We start from the raw sequence: 26,736 nt of genomic DNA, 5'->3' as shown, positions 1-26,736 counted from the left end.
GGACCACATTTTCTTGATCCAGTCATCTATCTTTGGGCATTTGGGTTGTAGCTAAGCTACAATACCATAGCTTAGCTATTGTAAATAGTGCTGCAATAAACATAGGGGTGCAGGCACCCTTTGGAATTGCTGTTTCTGTGTCCTTTGGGTAAATACCTAGGAACAGAATTGCTGGATCGTATGGAAGCTCCATCTTTAGCAGATTGAGGAATCTCCACACAGCTCTTCATAATGGTTGGGTTCTTGTATAAATAAATAAATCTTTAAAAAAATCACTATTGTGATAATGTCCATATGCAAACAGAGGGGAATCAACATTTCTAAGTTAAGTCTGACCAGACTGCAGGATATTGCATTATAAGGTAAATTATCTCTATGTATATGCTATCCTGTATTTCAAGTTCATTGTTAACAATTTTCCAGATGACTAAGAACTTTGGATAGACTTGAAGTCACATCACCCTTTTCAGGCAGTTGGCTCCCACCCAATGATTTCATTGTCCTTCTGCTGACACAAAATATTTCTTGCTGTTAGTCTTTTATTCCCCCTTAGCCACATACCAGACTTTGCATAGATCATCTGGTTAAGCCATCAAATAGAATGTAAAATGTAGCATCTCAATAACCTTCCAGGTTTCAGAGAGTGCCATCATCCATCATAGATAATAACATCCCACCAAGCACTCAAACACAACATATTTAAACAATAAACACATGGATCAAACAGAAAAGGCTCTGAAAATACTCTAGTAAGAGAACACAGTTAAAATGTTGAGTACCATTGCATACATAATTATAACCTTTTATTAAAATAATCAGATGTACTGGCTTAAATTTAGCTTTCATACCTATAATCACTTTTGGGTTTTTAAATGTACTAGACTTTGGGTGTGTATTTTGTACTTAATTTTGAGAATGGCAGAGACCTTGGCATCAAAAATTATCTTTCGCTTCCCAAAGACATTCTAGTATATTTTAAAAATCTACCCACATTTACTTTCTAAGTGATTTCACTTGGGATCTAAGATTGGCTGCTGGTGACTTAGAGGTTGAATTTCTTATGCCTATAAATATAATTATTGGATTAGAGATCCAAATCTCCCATAAAAGCTAGAAAGTCATACACAAAATTAGTCTGAAAACAAAATGCTCAAATGAAAAAGTTAGTGAAGAAAAGCAAACAGAAAAATAGTACGTGTTACAAATCAGAAGAAAATGGAGAGATGGTATTACATGAAAGAGTCCAAAAATGATAAATTAGAAATTAGGGGGATAGGATAAAGATGAAATAATCATATAACATGAAACATTTTTATTAAAAATAAAATATTAGTAGAGAAAATTCCAGTGGTAAATATGTAAGAGAATATTCAAATTGTTCCGTGACTGCTCAAAGAACACAGAACAGATATAAAAAACTTAATAGGTGTAAAATATATTCAGGGAAATGGAAGACACATTTAACAGCACATTAACATTAAATATCTAATAGGGTTCCAAGAATGAGACATAATAGAAAATAATGAAGTATCAAAATTTTAAGGGATAATTGCTAAGAATTATTCAGGTGTGAAGAAAAAGCATGAATCCTAAGAAAACATGAGTTCTGAACACAATTTGTTTTTATAATCTATCTCCACACATGAATAAGTAATTAAAAATACTTTTACAAAGAAAACCATAGGCTGGGTGGTCTCACCAATATATATTTCCCAATGTTTATGGAAGAAATAACAAATTTATTCAATCTCAGAGGAATAGATGAGAGTGAAAATTTCATGATGCAAATCCACTTTGACATCAAAACCTGGCAAGACATGACAAAAACAAAATTATCATTCATCTTTCTCATGAATACAATGGGAGAGATTCTTGCTCTCACAGTATGAAATGACAGTGATATCTCTATCTATTTAGATTATATCAGAATATTGGATTTTACTTAAGACATGCAAGTTTAATACTTAAATGAATTAATATATCACTCTGTGATGGAGTCAAAGATGACACGGTGACGAGCTGTGTATATCACAGACCAAAGAGAGCACCATAGTGGCCAGTGACGGGGTCAAAGGCTGGCAGCCCTGGCTGATGTGCACAGCCGGGTGGCATGGGCAGGCAGATACTGTCACACTGATTAGAAAGGACTCTGCTCATGTGTGGCTGCCATGGCAAAGCACCACAAGCTGGGTGAGTAAACACAGATCTTGATCCTTTCACAGTTCTAGCGGCTACTAGTCTGCAGCCAGGGGACTGTGGGGTGGGGCTCTGGCGGACAATCAGCTCCACACCTCTGTGACTCTAGTTGCATCCTTGATCTTCCTTGACTTCTAGACTCACCGCAGCGATCTCCACCTCAAGGCGTGTCTCTACGTCCTTCCATGTGGCTGTGTATGCCCAAATTTCTCTTCTTTAAGGCAATCAGTCATTATATGAGGTCCCTCGTTGTATTTATTCAATTAGCCTCATCTGAACCTGATTGCATCAGTAAAGATCCAATTTCCGATATATCATTTAGCGGACAAAATTCAATTCACAATGGTATCCTTCAATATACAGGAAGAGCCCCGGTGAGTTTTTCATCCCAAAGTAAAAAGCTTGTATTTTCATTTTATGGGAAGGTTTTGATCGGCATTATATGAAGCTGGAATTAAAAAAAAAAAAAAAAAAAAGCTTGAATCCAGAAGGACTAATTTGCTGCTGAAGTGGGGGAAATAAAATTAATGTGAGAGGATGTATAGCAAAAGTAAAGGAGTTAAGCATATATTTTAGAGATGAAATCAAAGGCCTTTTTTTGTGGGAGTTAGGAGAGTAGGGAAATTAATGGACAATAATGGCATGTCTGTGTGGGTACAACCATTTTGTTCACAATACTGTTCTGAACATTATTATTGCTATAAATATTTATAAATAAAAAACTGGTTTATTATAGTTTGTAACTAGAGAATCCTGTGTACTGTCTAAAACAAGCAAAAAGTAGGGGCCTCCATGGTGGCACAGCAGGTTGAGCAGCGCAGCCCTGGGAAACTGTCCTTGGCCTCTGCATTGCGGGTTCAATTCCTGGCTGGCCAGGGATTCCCACATGGTGCGGCAGACCTCTCCTGTCGCTGCTCCCCGCAGCAGTGCTTTTGGTGTGTCTGCCTGTTCTGCTCCCCACTCTGTCTGGTGAATCCTCTCATCCTCCCAAGCCTCTGGCCTGTATCCCAGCTATTGTATAAATAAAAAATAAATCTTAAAAATAAAACAAAAAGTCCTAAACATAATTGCATGGACACAGTTTATCTCCTTTTTTTGTTACTGGTAGAGCAAGATAAGAGTATGAGATTTTTCATTTATGTACATGCAATTTTTAATGAAAGGAGATCATCAGAATATCAGAATGATGTTTTATTCTACATCCTGATAGGATATTGGATTAAGAAAAGGAAGAAGGGCCTTCAAATTCTTAATTTACATATCTTTTACTTTCTTGGTATTTTAAATCATCCTAACCTGTGTTCCACTTGAAATTTAATAATAGATGTTTTCTATTTTGCTAAAATTTCAATAAATGATAATTCCAAATATTTCATATTTTAACACTTAAAACTTAGTTCAGTGTATTAAATCCCATAGAATTATGTTATTCATTCATTTAACAAACTGAAATAAAATACAGTGCAGTTCATTTTAAGTGGATGAATGTTTCACTAACGTGGGGAAATTAATTTGTAAATTACTCTTACCAAAAAAATCTCATTTTGCAGACATGGAACAATAGAACAGTGCCTTTTAAAATTCACAAACATAGGACATTTTGGCAAAATGGGAGGTGTACACACCTGTGACTACTGAGTTGTGTGAAAGTTTTATTTCCTGATATGAAATTCTAAAGCACTTGGCTTTTGTGCCGGCACAATCCAAATAGCAAACCAGCCAAGTTTCATATAAATAATATTGAGCTCCCCAGAGCCTCATGGCAGGCAACCCACACAACTTTTCTGACTTTCTAGTTTAAGCAGTTTAGTAGTAAAAGTTTTTCTAATATTTTTGATATATTTTCCTGCCGATGTTGAAAAACATCCAATTCTGAATATTACTGCATCAGTATTAACCACTGTTTTTCGGAAATATTTATGTAACTCTACAAGCATCACATTAATCCCAAAACATCCCCCCACCAAGTGTTTTTTGACATTCAAATGGGATATCTCCTACAAAGATTTTTTTTTAAGTAGACGCATGTATTTAAGAATTCAAATGTGATTTTTTCCCCTGATGTCTCATTTAGTTCCCCTACATTCCTCCTGTTAGTGAAACCATCCGATATTTTTCTTTTTCCTTCTGACTTATTTCACTGAGCATAATTCCTTCTAGTTCTATCCATGTTGCTGTGAATGGCATGAGTTTCTCTTTTGTGGTAAATAAATTAAAAAAAAAGAATTCAGCTGTGATACTTAGAATGAGTTGGCGTTACCATCCACGCTCAGCCCCATCTACTGTGGGTTCATGTTGCTGCTCATAGTGTCCAGCAAGCAGCTATTCTTATCTGTGACACAAGTTCTCTCTGATGATGTCTGTTTATCTCTTTATCCCAGCTACCCCCAGCTTACACAATTACTCCCTCACAAATAGCAGTGAAATTACTATTTTACTTCATTTTAAAGAAATGTTAAGTGCATTGGAAATAGTTGAAGGTGAAACAAAGTAAGAAACGGATCATTTTACATTTAGGGCACATTTTGGAAAGTTTTAAGGGCAGTAATAGTAATCAGGAAGCTTGTTGAGAGTTGTAGTAACCTCGATGTGAAATCTCATTGCATCGTGTAAATATGTTTAAGATATCCTCAGATTCATGCGCTTCCTTCATCCTCTTACCAAAACAATAGTAAGCTGACATGAAATTGATGATGGACCCTGTAAATCCTCAACTTTTAAATTCTACTTGGTGTGTAATCAGTTCTTCCCTTGCACACGTAATCATCATCAGAATAATTTCATTTCTGGGACTACAAAGGAAATATAAATTCTATTATACAGGAATCATAATAAAAATTAGAAAGACTCACATTACTAAATTCATATTAGAAACAATAGGTTTCCACAAGATATTTTTTCTCTAAATATTTGCTGGTAAATAATCTATGAACTAATTATATCAAATTTAACAGTCATTGGCTAGCTCACATTATGCTTGAGCAATTACATACAAGTAGAAGTATACTTTAAAATTAAGGTTGAATTTAATGTATTATCATTTCAATAAGCCAAAATGATTCAGTATTTAGAGCTTCAAAATTAACACCAAGACTGTAGCTTTACTAATTAGTTTTTCCCCCAGAAAATACCGATGCTTTGCAAGAATATTTTGGGCATAAGAAAATTAAGAACTTTCTGATTCCATAAGCTCATGTAATTAAACAAATATTCCAAGAATGAAAACGTCAGACATTTAAAGATATCACTTAGTTGATGTAAATAAAATGAACAATGACTCTTCATTTAAGGAAAATAAAAAGATTAAGTAAAGAAATTACTTTAAACTGTGGAATTTCTACTTGGTAGATATTGATTAAAATAGATCATTTTACATTAGGGATTGTGTAAATAATTTAGCAGAAGGAAAATACATTGTTCATTGTGTGAAACTGCTTTTGTTGACACTACAATGTGCCAAACATATAAAATGAAAAGTGTAATACTAAGGGCTTTATGAATTTACTAAATGTTAAAATTTTATTTAATCTTCTTGCTACAGTTTCATTAAGTTGGTGTGTGTTGGTATTAAATTATATTCTAATAATGACATTGCACCTTAAAGGAAAAATATCTCAAGTAATATTTTTGAGTTCACGTTAGGAATAATTACAGCAAACTTTTATATGGGTTTTCTAAATATCGAATATAAAATAGTGACACAGCTGGAATCCCATTACCACAGTCTGGCTCTAAAGTTTATAAACTTAACCAGTACTGCATCAAAATCTGTGCAGAATATGTGATTTAAAGTGAAATTAATTGTAATTGTAACTATTTCTGCTTCCCATACCAGTGTGTTGTAGTGAGGCAATTCATTACATCAGTGAAAATGAGCTTCCCAGATTGATTTTTTTCTGTTGAGAGATCTAGCAAGGGGCAGGAAAAGAAAATCAGGAATGTTAAAGCTCTGTGCCACTCACCAGCGCCTCTGAACAGCAACATCCCCGGCAACTGCGTTTGAGTAAACCTAGAACTGATTATAGAGACAAGACATGAACTCAACTGCACGCTGAAGTGGAAGAAATGATAAATTAAAGATGCTACTCAGAAAACAGAATCAGGAAAAGTAAATCAAGTCAAAAAATAGATCTCAAGATCTATTATGACCTAATTTTCATGCCAGGAATCTGCTCACATCAATGCAGGTATCAGATCCCCCAAAGACCTGTGTCTGGGAGACCACAGCAGCGCTGCTCAGAATTCCCCAAACCCTAAACTACTCAGTGCCCATCAGTAGAAACTATTTAAAAATTATGATACATTAATAATTGAAAATAATACGATGATGAAATAGCACCACACACAATGGCATGTGTTAACGTCACATGCAGAATATTAAGTAAATTTAGTCAAAGACAAAAGGGTAAATCTGTGTGATTTCACTGATGTATGTTTCAAAAACAAGACAATCTATTTGGACAGGTTAAGCTGGAATAGTATGTCTGTAGGGTGGTGAGTGGGGTGATGGGTTGTGCAAAATGGGAGCTTGCTGGGATGCAGTCGTTTTCTGTTGTTTTGTCACACATTTCAGTGGGGGCTACTGAGGTCATCATTTTGCAAAAAATTCATATGCTATATACTTATGATTTGAGTTTTGTCTTAAATATATATTGTACACCAATACAATGCTTACGTGCAATGATCATCTACTTAAGCTCTTGACAAAATTAAAGGACCTCAGAAAGACGAGGACTAAGATTTTAGAGCAGGAAAACCACAGGAAAACTGAATGAGTTGCAGCTTCTTTTTGCCATGAACATGAACTCAGCCATGGAGAGTTGGTCAACGCTGGAACCAAGGTGAACTCCTTGACTTTCTGGCCTCCGGCTGCTCATTAATATTTTCCTTGAAAATGGAATTATTTCATCTTTATGGTTTTCTTGTGAGTTTATTATTTTGATATTCTTGATGTGTCAATATTTTTATGTAATCAAGATTGCTGGATATACATGGTTTTTGTTTTCCTTTATATTCATTTGTATTTTTTTCTTGAAAATTTTGTTTTGGAGATTGTTGTTTTACTCCTTGGAATATTTTCTTCCATGGGAGGTGTTCTGAGTCTATATAAGCTTTGTGTTTTTCAAACGCTTATGTTATTTATCAGCCAATTTCTATACTTGTTTTCTTTGTTGGTTATTATAATACCTTAACAAAATTAAATTCCGCAGAATAGACTCTAATATTTTATCATTTTTTAACAACTCAAGTATTTCTTCTGCACAAAACTATATAGTCTGTGATTCATAGTGTTCCTAATAAGTGGCATAAAGGTAAGACAATCCTCTGAGTCCTTTGGTTATTTCCATTTCAGAAATAATTCTCTATAAATGTTATATTACTACAGAAAATATGACATCTGATTCCTTTAAATCCTCAAATCTCTTTTTATGTGTTATTTTCATCACTTTTGTACTTGATTCTACATTAGTTATTGATATTTTCACCAAGAGAAAGTGCATGAAAATTACCAAATATTTTATGTGCTAACAAGTTTGTCATTGAAGATTAGAATTTCGGAGTAGATTAGAATTTCGGAGTTTGTGTACATACTGGTCTAAGAACTGTGTGTGCGTGCGCATGTATGTACGTGTGTGTGCACCTGTGAGTGTGTGTTTAGGCTTCCTTTACAAATTCTTGTCACCACAGACAGTTCTTTAAAATGAGAAGTTGAAAGTATTTTTCTGCACTTGATACTCAAAATATTTTCCTCGTCGTATTTTACATCATGTATTAGTATGGCTGTCTAAATACTTGAGTATTACTTGTATACCTTAGAAAATTAAGCCAGAAAAAAGAATGCGTTATAGGGTTTGGAATCACATGCCTCTTATAAATCACATGCCTCAAAATTGGACCTCATGTGGAAACATTTTTCCTGACATTGGACTATAAGCAACGTAGGGCTGTGATTCCTAAGACATGGGACGCTAACAATGTGAAGTTCACATTATCCCAATTTTTGACCTTGGAAATTTCTGCACGGTGGCTGAAGGCACTGGAATTCGTATCCAGCCTGGCAATCAAGCTGGGTGAGGCAAATAGAGCTCAAAGCTGAATGAGAAGGGAGTAGATTTCCAAAATCTGCATACGTTTGGCCTTCTGCCTCTGGCATACAGGAGGTGAAATTCCACAAGGGAGAGCTAAGAAAATTTCCCTGGGCAAGAATTATGAGGGAGCTTGTTAAATTATAATACAGCAATGAGCCAGAGCTTAATCTACAAGTGAAAACAAAGCTTTTCTTTGTGTCTTTGGAGGATGCTATTGGGGTAATACCTTGCACTGGCTGTATAAGAGCACCAGTGTGGGGAAAATACAGCTTCTACAGGCAGAGCTGCCTCCTGCAGGTAAACTCAGAAGATTTTCTGAAAAGGGGAAAGAAAAACCAGGGATACCTGTGTCTTAGTGCAGTGACCTTTTGTTCTCCTTTGAAACTGTGATCTGAAGATGTCTGTTGGTCTCTCTAAGAGACTGGAGTCTCCAAACTTCAAATTCCAAGTGTCAGGATGCTGATATACTAAGGGTGATGACGGCAGGTATAAATTCAGGTAGCCAGGTAAGGGTTGGTAGACCAGCAACAATTAATTCTATGAATAATTAATTATAGATAATTGTTCATAGATAATGAATATTTAATTATTCATCAAAATAATTAATTCTTATAATTCTATAGTAGCCCAGCATAATTAATCCCCATGGCCCCCGCTGACTCCAGGTCAGTTGATCTCTTTATCAATTTAATTCCATGATTTCTTGGTCATCTCCACCAACTCTCATCCCAGCAATTCCCAGACCTCACAGAAAAAGGAAACATTTTTAATCTCCACTAGCTAGAGAAGAGGACTGGTGTGAATACAGTGACAATCCGCGGAAATCACATTTACTCTTTCCTCATCACTGCCTCCAGCACTTTCCTAAAATAAATCCTATTACATCACTTCACTCTCAAAGTGTTTGTTGGTTTCATGTTGCTATCAAAGAATTATGCGCTGGTTCAATTCAATGAGTCGTCCTCTAAGCAAGGCGGGGCAGCATCTGTTCAGCGTGTGTCCTCGCTGCAAGTCAGTCCCTTGAGTACCTGTATCCCCTGCCACCTCACCTCCTGAATCTCTTATTCCCACCACAGTGACGCTTCACAGTGATCTCATATAATGCCAAGGACATCCCTGCTACTTACTGTTCCAGAACTTTGTGTCTGCTGTCCCTTTGGCTTCAAATGCATTTGTTCTTCCTTGACCCTTTAAAAAGCTCCAGAGGTGACACGGCTGCTTTCTCAATTTGGACTAGTTATAAACTCTGGACTCCTAAGGCCCTAACTTGAAAAATGCCCCAACAGTGGCTTTGTGTGTCTTGTTATTTGTTTATTTCAACCCCATGCAAGCATTGCATGAGTTTAGGACCGAGTGATTTCTGAAATCATGGCATGGCCATAACACAGGAATTTATGGGACTGAGTAAATCCTGCTTATCCTTTAGAAGTGGTTCCAGCGGGTTCATTTATAAAATATGTATTTTACCCTTTAAATTTTGACATCCCTACAGCTGGCATTGTAAACATTTCAAGCCGCAAGGTAAGCACAGTGCTGCAGGAGAAGAAAAATGTCTTTGGGATGTAATTTGATTGTCTATAGTAGACTAAGGAGACATGTGGCAGGTACTTAAAAAGTCTTTGCACTGACATTTTAAAAAAATTTGAGTACCTTATAAATGCCTTTGGATAGTGTTCTTGCAAAGACATTTCCCAGAGTGTGCTTTAGAAATTGTGTGGCTAAGCCTCAACCCAGGTGACACGCGGGACCTGCAGGATCTCGAGGGTTCCAGGAGAGCAGGAGAGGAAGCCGAGCCTCAGGTGTGCGCGACTTGTAAACACTTCAGGAGTCTAGGAGCACTTTAATCCCTCCGTCCTCAGAACTGCTAGTACACTCAGCTAAACCCTGCATCCTATTTTTAGCTTATTGAGACATGGGACTTCCAGATGTGCTTTTGACTATGCCAAACATTTGCTGTGAACATATTTCCAGGTAGGGCGAAGTACAGAAACATGACTACCAATTGAAATGCCAAACTTACTGTTCTACATAACATGTATATTGCATTTTAAAAAATTATGTAGGGCCTCCCTAGTGGTGTATGGGTTAAGTCTCAGCCTGAGTTAGAGCCCCAGCGAGGGAGCTGACCCACATGGTGCAGCAGACCTCTCCTGTCTCTCCCGCTGCTCCCCTCATCCATGTATTTTCTTAGATCTGCTTATCCTGCTCCCCACTCTGTCTCTGGTGAATCCTCTCACCCTCACACCTCTTGCCTACAACCCAATTTGTCTACACACACACAAAATCACGTAGTACTAAAGATATCATATTTCTAAAACATCAGTCTATTTTTAATGTGATCCACATTCCTGGGTTCTAGTCTGTTACCCAGAATTAGTGACTTGGTATTTTATTTTGACCTCTATATTTTTTTTTCAAAGATTTATTTATTTATGCATACAAGAGCTGGGGCACAGGCCAGAGATGCAGGGGGTTGGGGGGGGGGTGAGAGAATTCACCAGAGACAGAGTGGGGAACAGAACAGGCAGACTGACTGAAGTACACTGCTGAGGGGAGCAGTGGGCGAGGCAGGAGAGGTCTGCTGTGCCTTGTGGGTAGCTCCCTGGCCGGCCAGGGATCGAACTCGTGCTGCAGAGGCTGTGGATTGCTTCATAGTGCAGAGCTTAACCCCTTGTGCCACCAGGGAGACCCCTTGACCTCTATATTTTAATCAATATACCTATGATTTTTTGTCACACTATCAAATTTAGACTATAAGTATGTATTGGATTTTACTGTATTGGTTAAAGGATTTCGCTTATTGACAAAACCTGAGTTTCTCATCTCAACATTCTTCATCGACCTAAAATCGGGCTCTATCACACCAGTTAGTTTTATATTATTATCATTTTACATTTTACTTTGTGTCAAGTAACCTCCTATGATGCTTTTTTTATTGTAAAATTTTTGTTTTTCTTTTAACTTCAATGAATTGGCTTTTTTTTTTCTTTAATATGTATAGCTGTTGTCCAAATACTCCCAGAAAATGGTCAATCACCTGGAAATCGCTGTCCACATGTTGGAACATTTGAAATAACCTTTCCTGGTATTTTGCCTTGTCTTGTGGTTTGCAAACAATCCTCAGCAATGACACTTCCCTTTTTCTTGTGAAATGGTCACTGAAACAGCATCTACTGCCTTGCTTTCCACTGATTATTCTGTTTCCTGGAGCACATATCTTACTTGCTTTTTATTTGCTCTCTCTCTTTAATATTTAATATTTTTATTTATGCATACAAGAACTGGGGTGTAGGCCAGAGGTGCGGGGTGGAGGGTGCAGGTGAGAGGATTCATCAGAGAGAGTGTGGAGAGCAGCACAGGTGGGTCCACTAAGAACACTGCTGAGAAGCACAGCGGTAAGACAGGAGAGTTCTGCTCTATCTTGTGGTTTAGCTCCTTGGTGGGGGATTGAACTCATGCCACAGTGGCCAGAAATAGCTGAGACTTTTACTCCTACGCCACCAGACTTTAACCCCTACGCCACAGCCACTGCAGCACGGAGTTCCATCCACGGCTGGCCCTGCTCCCTCTCTTTAATGCTGCACATGCTCAAGTATTTTCCTCCTGGCTCTGATCATGCATAAAAAAGAAGGACTCTGTGGTATTTGTGTGGGGCTACATTTTGCCACAGTGGGATATGACCCCTGGAAACTGAGGGGTTTAACAAACAGGAATACCTACTAATGGGCGCTGCAGCTCCAACATGGAGCAGCAGGGGGCGATGCCCATAGTGGTCAACCAGGCTTACAGGCTGCTGCAGGCTTCCTTTCAACAAGCTTCTGTTTCCTTGGTCAAAGTAAGTGTCATGGCCAACATAAACACATAACTAGGGAAGAAAACTCCTGCTATGAGCCTGAGAAGCAAAGTACTGTAACAAAAATAAAGACAAAGACCACAGTCAACCTAGGGGAAAGTCCTCTGAAATCAGGTGGCATCTTGATACTAATCAGACTGGGTTTGCCCCAGCAAACCAGAGCATTAACTTTCATTCTGGTGTCTTCCTTCCCATATGCAGATAACAACATTCAGTCATCTCCGTGGCCCTGTGGCTGATGACATGCCATCTCCCAAAGACAGCGCACAACAGCAGCACACAGCCATCCTCAGCCTGCTTCCTTTCTTACTCTCGCTTTCCTGGCAACGTAGCTTAACATCTTAGTTCTTTCTTTCCTGCATATACTACATCTATGATGTTTTGTTTGTTTCTCCTCTATTCTTAAGATCTTAATAGCAGGGTTTCCCTGGTGGCACAAGGGGTTAAGATGCAACCTATGAAGCTATCTGCAGCCACTGCAGCCCAAGTTCAATCCCCTGCCAGCCAGGGAGCTACCCCCATGGTGCAGCAGACCTCTCCTGTCTCGCCTGCTGCTCCCCTCAGCAGTGGATTTCAGTAGATCCACCTGTGTCTCTGGCGAATCCTCTCATCCCCTGCACCTCTGACTTGTACCCTAGTTCTTCTATGCATAAATAAATAAATATTAAAATAAAGATCTTAAAATAAAAAACACAATAATTACCATTTTAAAAGATGACTGAGAAGTAGTTTCAGGAAGACGACCTGCGTTGAGATGATTGGACTTGTCTTCATGGCGGATGTGTCTCCACATTACCAAGTGCAGACATTTCACTGCACCCCTTGATACACTGCAGGGTCCTCCCTGGGATCTGAATTGGAATGTTGGTGGCTTCTTTTGAACAAGTGTCCACTTACTCACACTAGTGTGTCAAGCTCCACTAGCTGGTATAGTCAAGCTGCCAACCTGGTCTCAGTGATGGGGCTCCAGAGGCAAGCTTCCAGTTATTTCCCAGCCTCCTGGAGTCCCCCCAAATTTGTGGTAGTCATGTCTTTATTTCAAAGATGTTCAATCCCATTATCGAGCTATTGATAAAAATGCCAAAAGGCTATTATAACTGTTGTTTCTACCTTAGATTGACACTGTGGTATTTGTAATTCCTCTTTAGCATAATCCTCCTATCATTTAAAAATCCTCAAAGCTGCATCAGAGTCTAAATGATTTTTAATATGATTGATGAGCAGAGCATTTTAGACAGAATCAAAAGCCTTTTCTAAAGTTAATTTCACTGCCATCTATTGATTCGTCTCAATAATATGGAACTAGAGGAAAACTATTCTCAAGTTAATGCACACCATTTTCAATGAATAATGCAAGAACACCCAGTGATTGCTGATCTATTTATCAAAGGTTAGACATTTTGAAACATGACCTCAGTAGCATGATCTGGAAAAAAATCAACTTAAATATGTAAGAAAGTGGGAATATCATTTTATTTACTATTTAGTAAATTTGAAATATGTTCAAAACTCAAAAGCAAAACAAGAAAAATAACTCGCCTGAGCAAGAAGCAGATTTAAAAGAACACTTACGGATTTTCAGTAATGGAGCTGGCCAGTGCAGACAATGGAGCCAGCTCTACCCGCAAGTGTCTGGACATGCCCAAAGCAGGAGGGACAATGCCCCCCCATGCTGCATCTGAACTCTGCCCCTGATGTCCTGAGCTAGGGCCTGCTGGAAGGAGACAGAACTGAGTGGCCATTTTGGTAGCCTTTAATAAGGAGTGATGCAGGGGGTTCCTCTTTTTCATAGGCTATAATGCAGATGGCAGCTGCCCCACTGGTCAGGCAGGCAGCAGGCCTTCACCCAAGGGCATGGGAGAGGACTGACCTCAGCAGCAGACCTCTCTGCACCCCACTGGCTCCTGCAGCTGCAGATCCACATGGCACCATCTTTTGGTAATTGAACCCACCTCCCTCTCTCTGTATCCTGCTACTCTGCCACTTCTTTCTCTTACTCTACCCTGTTGGTTTCTCTCTCTCTCTCTCTCTCTCTCTATCTATATATATATATATATATATATACATCCACAGGAGAGGTGCTTTTGCTTGCATTTGTGGTGTTGGGTGACTGGACCCAGAACCAATGGGAAAGGTTCCAGCCCAGTGAGAGTTTTTAGACCCTGCGCCAGTAACACAACCAACACTGCCTTCCTCTCACTCATGAAGGAGAGGATCACTAATGGTATAATGGTACAATTCACCAGCCCAGGGTTTGCCATTGACTGGGTGAGTTCACCGCCCTCCATCTTACAGGTGTAAGTCCTTTTAGTAAAATGTCTGAATTCAGAGTCTTGGAATTTGAGTATGCCAATGCTTCCTGTTTGAACTAGGATAGATTCAAGAATAGTAATGCCTGGAATTTGCTAATACAAAAATGCATTTGTTCTTGATTTTGTTTTATATGGCTGAGCCTGTGTGTGTGTGTGTGTGTGTGTGACAAGAGACTGAAGACATTCCCCCACATTAGAATGACAAGAGTATAAAGTGGATTCCTGAGGGCTGGTGGCAATGTGCTCCCCTGGGGCTCAGGAAGAAAAGGCTGTATTATATTTTTCCTTACTATGAAGACAGAGCAGAGTCAGAGCTTTTGGATCAATGGGATATTTCAGATTAAAAAGTTAAAATATGGTCAAATTAATAAATGAAAGCATGGGGGAATGAACAATTTATTGTTCAACTGATTTTGGCTTTCATTTTGATGTAGGGAATGAATTTACTCAGAAAACATCTTATAATTGTTGCTGTGCTAGAAACTGATTGAGATTGTAATAATATATTTTAATTACTGATAGGCAGACAAAATATTTGGCTCACAAGTTCTTGTATAACTTGTAATTCATAGAAAAAGGGATGCAGAAGGAAAGGCTGATAATGGAGACGTGATCAGTCAGGATAGGCAATTAAAAATAAAGGCAGAAGCATGAGACATACAAGAACTGGAATGGTCACCCCTCATTGGCAGCTCCCTGCAATTTGTGAGATGGGTAAGGAGCATGATAAGGCGTAATGTAGGTGATTCCAATTTCTATGAGTAACACCCGCTAATTATCCTGAAGTCTAAATTTTTCTGATGCAGGTCAGAATGACATTCTGTAGACTGAAAAGCTTCTTCAATACTAGGTAAGATAAACTAATCTAATTTTCGTACATTCTACCTTCACTACAATATTATTCTTTCCATGCACGATATTTTAACTTTTATCTGGTTTCTTCTAAGTAAAGTTTATTGTCATAGTGATTCTATTTGCCTGGATATAGATTTTCTATTTTTCTCTTTCAAGGAGATTTAAAGAAACCTTCATAACTTATTTTGCAGAAGTAAATATACAAAAGAATTATAGAGAGGGCTTTTCTTTAAGTTTCAATATGTCAGACAAACAAATAATGCCTCACCATGGATGCATTTTCATCAGTGATTTCTAATTCTCAGAAGGAAAATAGAGTAAGTTGAAAATCCAGTAACTCTTAGTAACAGGTCAAATTGAAGTATCAATTTGTTCAGAGCTTTTTATTAAAAATAAGACCGGTTATATAGTTGAAATGAATTGAATGCTTGTTAAAACATAGACATTTTTTCAAACCATAGACATTTTCTCTGTACAAATGCAGATTTGTTTTTCACATTTTCCACACTCCAGTGACATTACTAACACGAAAACATGTTCATTTTGAAAAATCAAACAAAGTAAGGAAAGATGAAATTCCCTTTGACTCCATGTCTCCCCACTTCTTTCCATGGAGGTGATGATTGTCAGCCATTTGGCATGCCCAAATACAGCTATTCCAGATATTTTCTATGTTGTAACATATGACACATTGATAAACTCTTTGTCTAACTACCATTAAAACTTTTATACCGGTTAACATTTGTAACTTGTATTAGATATTGAAAATTGATTACTGTGTATGATCTATAGGTATCATTGTCATTCTGGAGAAGACAGCAAAAATGGATACAAAGATTTCACGTTGATAAAAATATATTAATCTTTTTTTAAAAAAGGTTTATTTATGTATACATACAAGAGCTGGGGTATAGGCCAGAGGTTCGAGGAGTGAGAAGATTCACCAGAGACAGAGTAGGGAGCAGAACAGGCAGATCTATTGAAATACCCTGCTGAGGGGAGCAGCAGGCGAGATAGGAGAGGTCTGCTGCGCCAGGTGGGTCAGCTCCCTGGCTGGGAATCAAACTCGTGTTTCAGAATATATTTCAGTAGATTAAAATACAGGCCTCTTTGAGAGTGGAAAATATAAACTAGCAAGCTCACAATCCCTGTAAATTCTCATGCAGTGTTTAAATTCTCATTTACTTGTGATATTGCTGAAATAAGTCCTGAAAATTTCTAAACTCTCATTTAATGACATAATTTTGTGATTTTATGCCTTTGCCAATGACTTCTCACTTGAGAGTATATGTTTAATTTGGATTTGAAATATAATAAGACATGATTTCACAAACAGTTAAACTGTTAATATAAGCAGGCATCCGCTAATATGGTTTTGGAATTAAGTTACAGAAAATTCAACCCAAGTTGCTATGAAAAGCAAGGGTAATTCTTGGCTCTTATAAATTAAATTTCACCTAAAATAGATGTCAGAGAGTTTGAAAATGGCCCACTGCCCACTCTCCTTCCTGACTCACTTTTATATACATAATGTTGTTGGGTTTTTTTTTTTTTTTTATTACCCTTGGTGTTCTTGTGGGAGGGAGATTGGTGCAGTGATATTCAGGGCAACAAGCTTTCTCCAGGAGTTCTGCCAAGCAGGAAGGAGTCAAGGACACCTGTTGCTAACACAGCGATAATAAGAGATAAAATGAAGATAAAAGGGATTGAGGATATAAAAAAGGGGGGAAGTCCAAAAGGAACCACCAGGAAAAAAAAAAACTATGACTATTTTTAAATTCCAAAACAGTTGGTAAAGAACATAGAAAATGTTATATGTGTGCAGGAAACACAGTAAACATAATGCACAAAGAAAAGTTAGGTGTGGTAAACATCAAACAGATCGATGTTAATAAATGCAGATGACAATAACATCAAAAAAAGTATTTTCAATTTCACTTACAGAGAAAAGCCCACCAACACGCTGCGTGCAAGGCACTCATGTGACAACAAGTTGTTCTAGAGCACATAAAATGAAGAAAAATATCCAAATTGGTATCAAAACAAAGGAAATCATTAATATCCAAATTCAAAGACAACACAATAAAAAACAAAAAAGCCAAATCCATTTTCACAGTTACAGAAGCCCATCCATATCACACACATACAATTCAATTCGTTCACATTTTCTTTCATATAATTTTCCTTTTTCTATAGGTGCTTTATATGGAATAATTTCTATATGCTCTATAGTTTTTCCACAGTTGAAATATTTTTCATTTTTGCATTATCTCTTTCAATTATCTTTTTCTTATGAAGGTCCAAGAACTGTGCAATTTGCTTGTATTCTTGCTTGAGTCTGCCCAACTTGACCTGTGACTCAGCTATCAGCTCAATTACTCTTCTCGGTCTTATTGATATGCCCCTGTATATACTATACAGGATCCAAGGAACAACACAAAGTGGAACTTTAAACAAAAATACATAGATAATTCACAGCAGACCAGTGCTTCCCAACTGGGGACAATTTTCTGTTCCCCCTCCTCCAGGGAACATTTAGCAGTGTAAGGAGACAATTTTTGATACCACAAAATGTTTGAGGGGTGCTACTGTCACCTAGTGGGTGGTCTAGAGTCCTTCTTCACATGTTTATGTTTGTCTGCTAGATCTATTCTTACCCACCTCTTGCTCTGAAATACTTCCTATTATTAAAAGACAGTAATCCATGATATCCTAGTTATCAAACATTTTTGTTCAACCATCTGGTAATTATGCTGTTGTATCTAGCTCTATTAAAATTTCTGTATTTATCACACTAATTTTATCTTGGGTGAGATTTATCTTGAATTGTTCACATTTTTATCACTCACATGCCTTAAACATAATTATATCTCAATAGACATTTATTGAATAGATTCTGATTAATCAGTCATCTCTATCAAAGGTTTTACATGAATTCCTGGTGAGAGGGAAAAAAATGGGTTGACCTAATTCTGGTTTCCAAACTTCCTGTTATGTCCCAGGTATCTTTCTGTTACCCCCCAGGGGCTGAAAATGAAGGGGTGTCTGCCTTCTGTAAAGCTGGTCCTATGTGAAGACAGGGTGCTACCGGATATGTCTTACATTTACTGACCCAGATTGACTTAACAGCTTTCTTTTTAAAAGAAGAATGAAATCTATCATTAAATATATTGTAAAGCAGTTGACACAAAAGATAAACTATTGCTATAGGACATGATTGTTCTTGGTGATGGTTTTGACATGCCATTGGTTGGTAAACCTCTTATGTTGGATCTTATCTCTCTTCCCAGATATGTCATGAAAGAAAATGACAGCTCCTGCCAAACTGCCATATGACATTGATGCTCAGTTGTTTTTGACAGGAAAATGTGCTTTCAGATACGACTAGAACTTTTGAAAACACGCTTTAAATATTTATACTAAACATGTTTTGCTATCTGAAAGTAAAGGTGCAGAAAAAGATTTATACAAAAGGGACTAGACAAACTAGACTTTGAGTCAGAATTTATCACAAGGAAAAAAAGGTCATTATTTAATGATAAAAAGATCAGTTAGTCAAAATATATAAAATACATAGTAAATACAAATATATCTAATATGCAAGCACCTAAATATATGAAATAAGCATTAACTGATCCAAAGGAAGAAATAGACAGTAATACAGTGATAGTAGGAGACTTCAAACCCTACTTTCAATAATGGATACAACATCCAGACAGAAAATCAATAAGGAGGCAGCAAACTTGAACAACTCTGTAACCCAAATGTCCTAACACAGCAGCACAGAGCATTCGCCTAACAGCAGCAGATGCACATTTTTTCAAGTGTACACAGAGCATTTCTGCAGGATAGATAACATGTCAGGTCAAAATAAGTCTTAACAAATTTAAGACGACTTGAATCATACCAAATATCTTTTTTGACCGCAAAGCAATGAAACTGGAAATCAATAATAGAAGGAAAAATTCACAAATAGGTGAAAATTAAGAAACCCATGCCCAACAACCAAGGGTCAAAGAAGCAATCAAAACGGAGTTTAGAGAATAACGACATCTGCATTCCCCAAGCCCTTTTTTATTTTCCTATTTTCTCCTTATCCAGAATGAAATTATTTTTTTAATATAAAGATTATATGTGATGACTAGACACTCTATCATCTATTAAATGTAAATTGGCATATGGCCATTTATTATGGCACGTAAATACCAAAGTCCTTTATTAGACTAGTCTGAGTAAGTGCTGCTTTGCATTTTGTATTTTAATCCTTGCACAGACATGCATCACTTAGCAGTGGGGATAGGCTCTGAGAAGCACACCCTCCAGGATTTTCATCATTGTGTTAACACCCTGGAGTGTAGTTACACAAAGCTGTCAATGGATGGAATGGCCATCCAGGTGGAGCCTACTGGGACCACTATCTTATATGCAATTTGTGGTCGACTGAAATGTAGCTAAGCCACTTGTGATGGTACCACCCGAAGACATACGAATTGCTATTTTACAATTTTACTGCTGATTTAGCACTTAGTGCTTACGCGCTTTGCCTAACACCTGTGGTTCACGGGCGAAGCTCTCATCAATCCAAGATTCCCAGCCCACCAAAGCTTAGCATATGTGGAGGAGAACCTGCTGGTAACTTTCAGTCTTCCTTAGCTTCCCACAAAATGGTAGTGATTGAACAATAACAACTGCCTGAGATAATTTTGCTAAATATATTCTTATTTTTGCTCTGCAAATAATCGGAGGCTTTTGAAATAGGTACATAATTTAGTTGCTTGTTAAAACATAGAACTCTTTCCAGAACTCCAATATCTTTATTAATTACTGAATATTCAAGTACACTTGTCTTTGATAGAATCTGTAAGTATCACTTACATGAGAATATTTTGAGATATAATTATAACAATTGTAATCATAAAAATAATACCTTCCTATAACTTCCATTAAAGATTAAATTAACTTTCTGAATAACTGAAATTTTAAAATAGCTCTCAATAAAAAATTGAAATTATTGTAGATTTTAAAAATTCAACTGAAGAATGATTTTTCAGTACTTATTTAAGATAAGAATGGGTAGAAGTAAAAGGAAAAACAAATATTCTATTTTGATGAAGTGAAAAGCAATGACATAAAAGACTATTCTGCTTTTAATGATCAAGAAATGAATTCATATTTATATTCCTTTTAGTATTTTATTCAGATTTAAATTTAAAATACTTATTAATTTCATTAACATCTTATATAAGGCAATGAATGAAGTTCAACCTCTAAAATAAAAAACATGTTAACTTTTTGTGATAGTTAACCTATAAAAGGAAAAATAATGTTGCTGGTATTTGAGTGACACAAATAACTAGAAAACAATGATTGATCTGTAAAGTTGGTGATGTAATGAAGGACAAAATCTATCATTAAACTGAGTCAGTGAATGTGGACAGGATCAATAGCCACTTTGCTTCAGCAAGTAGGTTACATTGATAAATAGATCCTTCCTACACTGCTAACTTGTTTCTTGCAAGATTACTTAAAGTTCCAAGTCCAAAACTACCAAAAATTAATTAATTTTGATATATTTTTATAGAGTAAAATTTTCTTTTTTTAAGTGATTTTTTTTAAAGGTTTATTTACTTATACAAGAGCTGGTTTACAGGTCAGAGGTGTGGGAGGGGGAGAGGATTCACCAGAGACAGAGTGAGGAACAGAACAGGCAGACAGACCGAAGACACTGCTGAGGGGAGCAGAGAGCGAGAGAGGAGAGGTCTGCCACACCATGGGGGCATCCCCCTGGCCAGCCAGGATCGAACCCGTGCTGCCAAGTCTGGAGACAGCTTCGTAGAGCTGCGCTCAACCTGCTGCGCCACCGGGGAGGCCCTAGAGTAAAATTTTCCATGGTGTTTCCCAAGAAATCTTGTTATGCCATGCCATCTTTAAATTCAACACCCAAAATATCTGGGTCCATGTACTTTTCCATTTCAAAAGGAAAGGTAAATAAATTTCCTTAAAGGTGCAATGATAATATCCAAACATACGGTGATACATTCTAGTCAATTCAACAACTTCATAATCTGCCCCAAATTAATTAATTAATTAAATATAATGTAAATCTCATTAAAATCTTTTATTAACACTGCATATAAAAAAGAACAAAAGCCTCAAAGAGCTAAGTAAAACAAGAAAAAATAGGAGTCACAGAAATCTACTCTTTTGGGTAATAAAGCACAATGATATAAAAGACACAGTAGAGAAAAATAGTTCAGAAATAGATTTATATGCACGTGATAGAAATGACTTCACAAGTCAATGAACAAAGGACTCTTTATTAAATGATGAGGGTTAAATAGTGGCATACGGACATAGGGAATCTATATCCACTATTATTGTTGCAGATGAATTCAAACCCTCACAAGGTGAAAGAGAAAAGCAGATGGGGGTGGGGGGAGGCAGAAAAATAACTCACCTGCTGAGCAGAATGAGTTCTTTAAATAATGCCCCTAAAGAACCAAGATTATCAGGAAAAAGGGTGTGATGAATGCGAGGATGACACAAGTCGATACTCTTCCAAATAAGCAGAAAAATTACGTATTTGTAGGAGACAGAAAGTTAGAACCTGACAAGGTCTTAGTGGAGGAGAAGGATAAAAAGCTGGAATGGAGGTGCTAGGAGCTGGAGGTGGGGGTGGACGGGATTAGCAGCCACTGACCCAGCTATAGAACTGAGACCCTCAGGCGCCAACGCCTGGATCACAGAGCACAGACCCAAGCAGGCATCAGATGCTGGGGTGTGTCAGGAGCTCAGACCTGAAGGTGAAGCAATATGGAGATTGGGGGCCATTGTGGAAATCTTTCCAATTCTACATAGTCTATCCAAAGTAAACAACAAACAAAGGCATCCGGGAAGGAGTGAGCCCCTCCCAAAGAGAAGAAGTCTACACCGTCTACACCTGGGCAGTCTGTGCACTGGCCGGGGCAGCAGCCCTTCTGCCCACCTGTGTCCATGCAGGTGCCTCTTTTCACCAACTCGCTCCCTCCTCGTGGCAGCAGCCTCCTGCCTGCCATGACCTGCACCTGCCGGGGCTTCTCCTCACTGACCCCCTCAGCAGAGGCCACTCTCCTCAAGGCCCCCGCCTGTGACCATGCAGGCCTCTCTCTTAGCAAACTTGTCCCTTTCAGGAATGAAGTAGTTTGCAACCATGAGAATGGAAAACTGAAGCTCAAAGTTGGCTAGTACAAAGTGTAGGTGTTACTGTAACAGGGGGGTCCCCAGGAAAGGGGGAGGTTCCAGGTTCCCTGCCCACCCAAGGGAGGGTGGAGCTGAGCAGGGAGAGAAGAGGCTGCAGAGGAGACTGAGGAAGGAAAGAGCAGGATGGAGCCAGGAGGAGACCTGGAGGAGGCGCATGGGGCCTAGAGACACGTGAAGAAACTGCGCTTGTCTTTTGGTTGTGGACGGGGTGACACAGATGTGGGTGAGACCCGTGGGGAGGTGACAATGGCGGTTTTTGTCTTGATTTTGATTTTGCGCTTTTCCTTCTGGGCTTGTCTGGTTGTTTCTGACCCTTTTCTGTGGGTCCCCACTGGAAGGTGCTTTAGACTATGACAGGCTTTGGGGCCTTGCTCTGGGCCAATCCCGCTTGGGTGGACTTTTACCCACGAGGGGACGGGGAACTTTGGGTGCTTGATTTAGAAACTAGATTCTTTGCCTTTCCTGTATTGTTTCCTAGTTGTGTTAAAGTTCCTTCCCATTAAAGTCTCCTATGTTTTGTGTTGATGCGGCAGATGCGGAACCTATTTAGAGCAGGCAGGTTTGGGGGGTTTGGGGTGCCCCTCTCCCTGCCCTGTAACATTACTATTAATGTAACTTTTTTTTTTTTCTATTTACCAATTTGATATTTCTGGTGTAGAGGAACATTTTCATCAAGTTTTACCTTTTGAATGTTTTTGCCAGTCTTAGAAGTTACATTTTGATTCTTCCATATTTTCTGTATAGATGATTCTATCTGAAAATTTTATTCTCTTTAATTTCCAGAGTATCTGATTAATTTTTCTTTTTTATTCTGAAAATACCATTTCATGTTTTCAACTATTCGACCATTCTGTCTAATTTCCTAAGTTAATTAAAATTAATTTTTTATTATTTTATTTTTAATCTTAATGATTTTCCATTTTTATTATATAGGTCATTCTTTATTCAGTCTCCACCTCTCTGTCTCTTTCTTCAATCTTAACATAAATACTTAGAACTTTTTCTTTTAAAATGATGAAATAAGACAGTCAACCGATGTTTCTGTCTCTGTAACCAACTAAACAACATTCGTTAATCTACCCCAGTTTGGAAATTGTGCTGAGTTAATTCACTTGCTTCAAGTGTTAACAGAGTACAATACTGCCCCATCTACTGGTCAAAGGCATGCTTGGAAAATAAATGTGTGGAGTATGGCTCCTGTGAGTATCTGTGCAACAAAGATTTGTGATTACCCTACACGGAACCAAATAATATTACTCTTCTCATTTTACTCTGCACTAAAATATATCAGTTGTATAGCAATATAACATGTTGCTCACTAGAGACCGCCATGTGGTGATAAAGAAATCTCATATAAGAAATATACGATGCTTAATTTGTAGTGTTCTATACCAACCAAAAAGTTACTGACCATGATGGATGCTATGCTCCAGAATTTAAAAATTATAGCACCATAGCCAACATTAAACTTTAAATTTGTTTGGAGATTAACATATGCAATAGTCCTCCTATAACTGATAAATTTAAGTGCAAAATTTTCACATACATATTTTTAAAATAATATTCAACCTGCCCAGTGAATGTCTTACCTAAGTATTTTGCACTTTGCTCATGTATTGGGTTTTATCCTTTCTACTATAAATGTTGTGAAGGACAATATTACTTTGCAACCCTCCATAGATTTCCTGCTGTGCCTGGCTCACTCCTCTGAGGCAATTTTCTTGCATTCAAATTCGGTGTATTATATTTTTGTGTTCTCTTTGTTTTAACATTTGCTGCTCCTACTGCTGCTTGTGACTTTTTGCTGTTGTCTGTATATATTCACTATTATATTTAGATTTTTTTTTCCTTCTTGTGTGCATTTGTTATGTAAATGCTACTTTCCCCCCAGGCTGCTATCTCACTTTAGTTGCTGACAGCTGGGTTGTGCGGGGCTGCTAGATTCTGGACCCAGCACGGATTTCTCCCGGGCTGTGCCGCCTCCATGATTTCCCATATGGGTTACATCCTGCTCGGCTGTTGGAGACTTCCACCTTCTGCTTGTTTGTTTTCAGACTCATTGGATTTTACTCATAAATGTGGTTTGTTTTTCTTTTCAAAGGGAATTCATGCTTTTTTCTTTCCCTCTTGCAGTGCTACTGTCTCTGTACCTGAAGACAATCGCTTCTTAATTTCTTAAGTTCTGTTACAGAGAGTTTCAAATACTTCCACACAGCTGCATCTGAGCTTCCCTGTCCTTCGAATTTTGTTTTTCTGTTATTTTATGTCTGTCTATTTTAGAACAAACTTTATTCTACAAACACTACTCTCACACTGAAAACACCATAGGGATGAATGATTAAAGCAAATATGTCGTCTAAATGATAATTACGGAAAGGGGAATGTTCCAAGCTTGACACTATCTACTATTTCATTAGAAAGGGCTAGACAGATAGATAGATATAAGATATATATCTGTATCTATATATATATCTCCCAATATATTTTAATCACCCTAATTTCTCCATAAGATACCCAGATCCTCTCCAGTTCCATGTATATACACACATACTATATATATATATATATATATATATATATATATACACATACACACACATATACACACCTATATATCTATATATCAACAGTACTGGGATATAAACTTAAAATAATTTAAAAAAATTAGATTGTTCTCAGTTTAAATCTGTTATGTCTACATACAGAATATGTATAGGACACAAATAAATAACCAAAAATCAATCATTGTGAATATTTGGCTTCATTCAGTTCTTCCTTATATAAATTTCAATAACTAAACCTGTGAAGACACATAAAGAAAATCAACTTAGTGACCACCCAGTGTTAATTTTTAAACCAGAGTGAATTTTTAGAATTATATTACATCTCCCAATGTTTTATATGTTCTCTAATAGAAAACCAGCAGTCTTTATGCATCAGTTAGGGATTTTTCCCTATGTTTTAATTTCCCTATGTTTTAAGGGAGTAGCCTTGTTATCTAAGTGTGTTCATCACAAACATGCTTTGGTGTTGCCCATAATTACTTCAAATTAAGGATTATGGGATAAATACAAATAAATCAAAGTTTAACTTTCCCCTGCCTTGAAATCATAATACCCCTGGATCTTTTGATAACAAATCTCAACATTATTACATGACTTCACTTTATATTTTCTGAAAATGTATCTTTTTACCCATTGCTCATGATTCCTCTGTACCTATTTGCCCAAGTTTTATGCAAAATAAAGTATAGTTGGCATTATATTTCTTTTTCCTGTATCTTTCCTTGTTTCAAAAGAAACAGCTGTAACAAACACTATGTGGGAGAATTTTAAGTGTATCAAATCATCAACTTTCCATTGTCTTATTTTTACTAAGTTGAAATCGTATGGAAAAAAACTATATTACCATATAATTTAACATGACAAAGTAGAAAGATCTGAAACTGGTAATGGGAACACTGATTGACCTTTAAATATATTTCTCAGGTTGTTTCTATTTATATAGTTCATGCTGAGAGGATAACTCCTGAAGCACTCTAATAATGTAAGAGGCTGGTGTTAAGATACAATAAATATCATTTTAAGAATGGATAAATAGACCATTCAACTTGGTGAAGGATGTGATTCATAAGTTACTGTTCAATTATCTCATCTTATTATTTAGTCAATATGCACTCACCTCTTGTATCTGGAAGCAAAGATAAAACCATCACATTGAAATATGACTTCATATCAGAGCAGACGTATTGGATTATGTTTGATAAACTTTCATTAATTTATCTCTTTTCCTACAACAATTAAAATACTGTCAGATAATTACACTTGTCATTGATTGAAACATAACAAAGGAGGGCAGGGTGAGGTGGGATCAAGCTATCAGGTACAAGTTGTTTTCCTGATTAGCCTAGATAGTATTCCATTCATTCAGAAGACAATTCCCATTTTTAAGGATATGCCTCATAAAACTAAAACTAAAACATATCTTAGTATGGTGAAAGAGTAGACAATTTTCTCATGAGAGTCTATCAAAATGTAGCTCTCGATTGAGCTAAAGATAATCAAATCTGTAAATTGTGCATTAACAATCCATCCGTCAAGCATGGTAGATCCCAGGCGTATTTCATAAAGAGTTTCCAACTCAACAAGCTACAAAGGGCCATGGTCGGTAACATCCCTTCCCAAGGATCCTG

At 37.3% G+C, this 26,736-nt stretch overlaps 1 long non-coding RNA gene across 2 annotated transcripts; it reads right to left on the bottom strand.

The window, feature by feature from the left end:
- Positions 1-2,328: 2,328 nt before the first annotated feature.
- LOC129144708 (uncharacterized) lies at positions 2,329-26,328 on the bottom strand. Of its 2 annotated transcripts, XR_008549157.1 has the most exons (5): positions 26,226-26,328; positions 8,631-8,822; positions 6,159-6,211; positions 4,858-4,988; positions 2,329-2,644 (listed from the first exon to the last, which is right to left on the bottom strand). It is a non-coding gene; the product is annotated as an uncharacterized LOC129144708 (long non-coding RNA). The 2 variants fall into 2 exon arrangements; XR_008549158.1 differs by lacking the exon at positions 4,858-4,988.
- Between the last annotated feature and the right edge of the window lie 408 nt (positions 26,329-26,736).

This window comes from Talpa occidentalis, unplaced genomic scaffold, assembly GCF_014898055.3.
Source record: "Talpa occidentalis isolate TD23 unplaced genomic scaffold, MPIMG_talOcc4v2.1 talOcc4.6, whole genome shotgun sequence".
Classification (NCBI taxonomy): domain Eukaryota; kingdom Metazoa; phylum Chordata; class Mammalia; order Eulipotyphla; family Talpidae; genus Talpa; species Talpa occidentalis.
The sequence above is the reverse complement of the archived record's forward strand: the minus strand, read 5'-3'. Positions and strand labels throughout refer to the sequence as shown.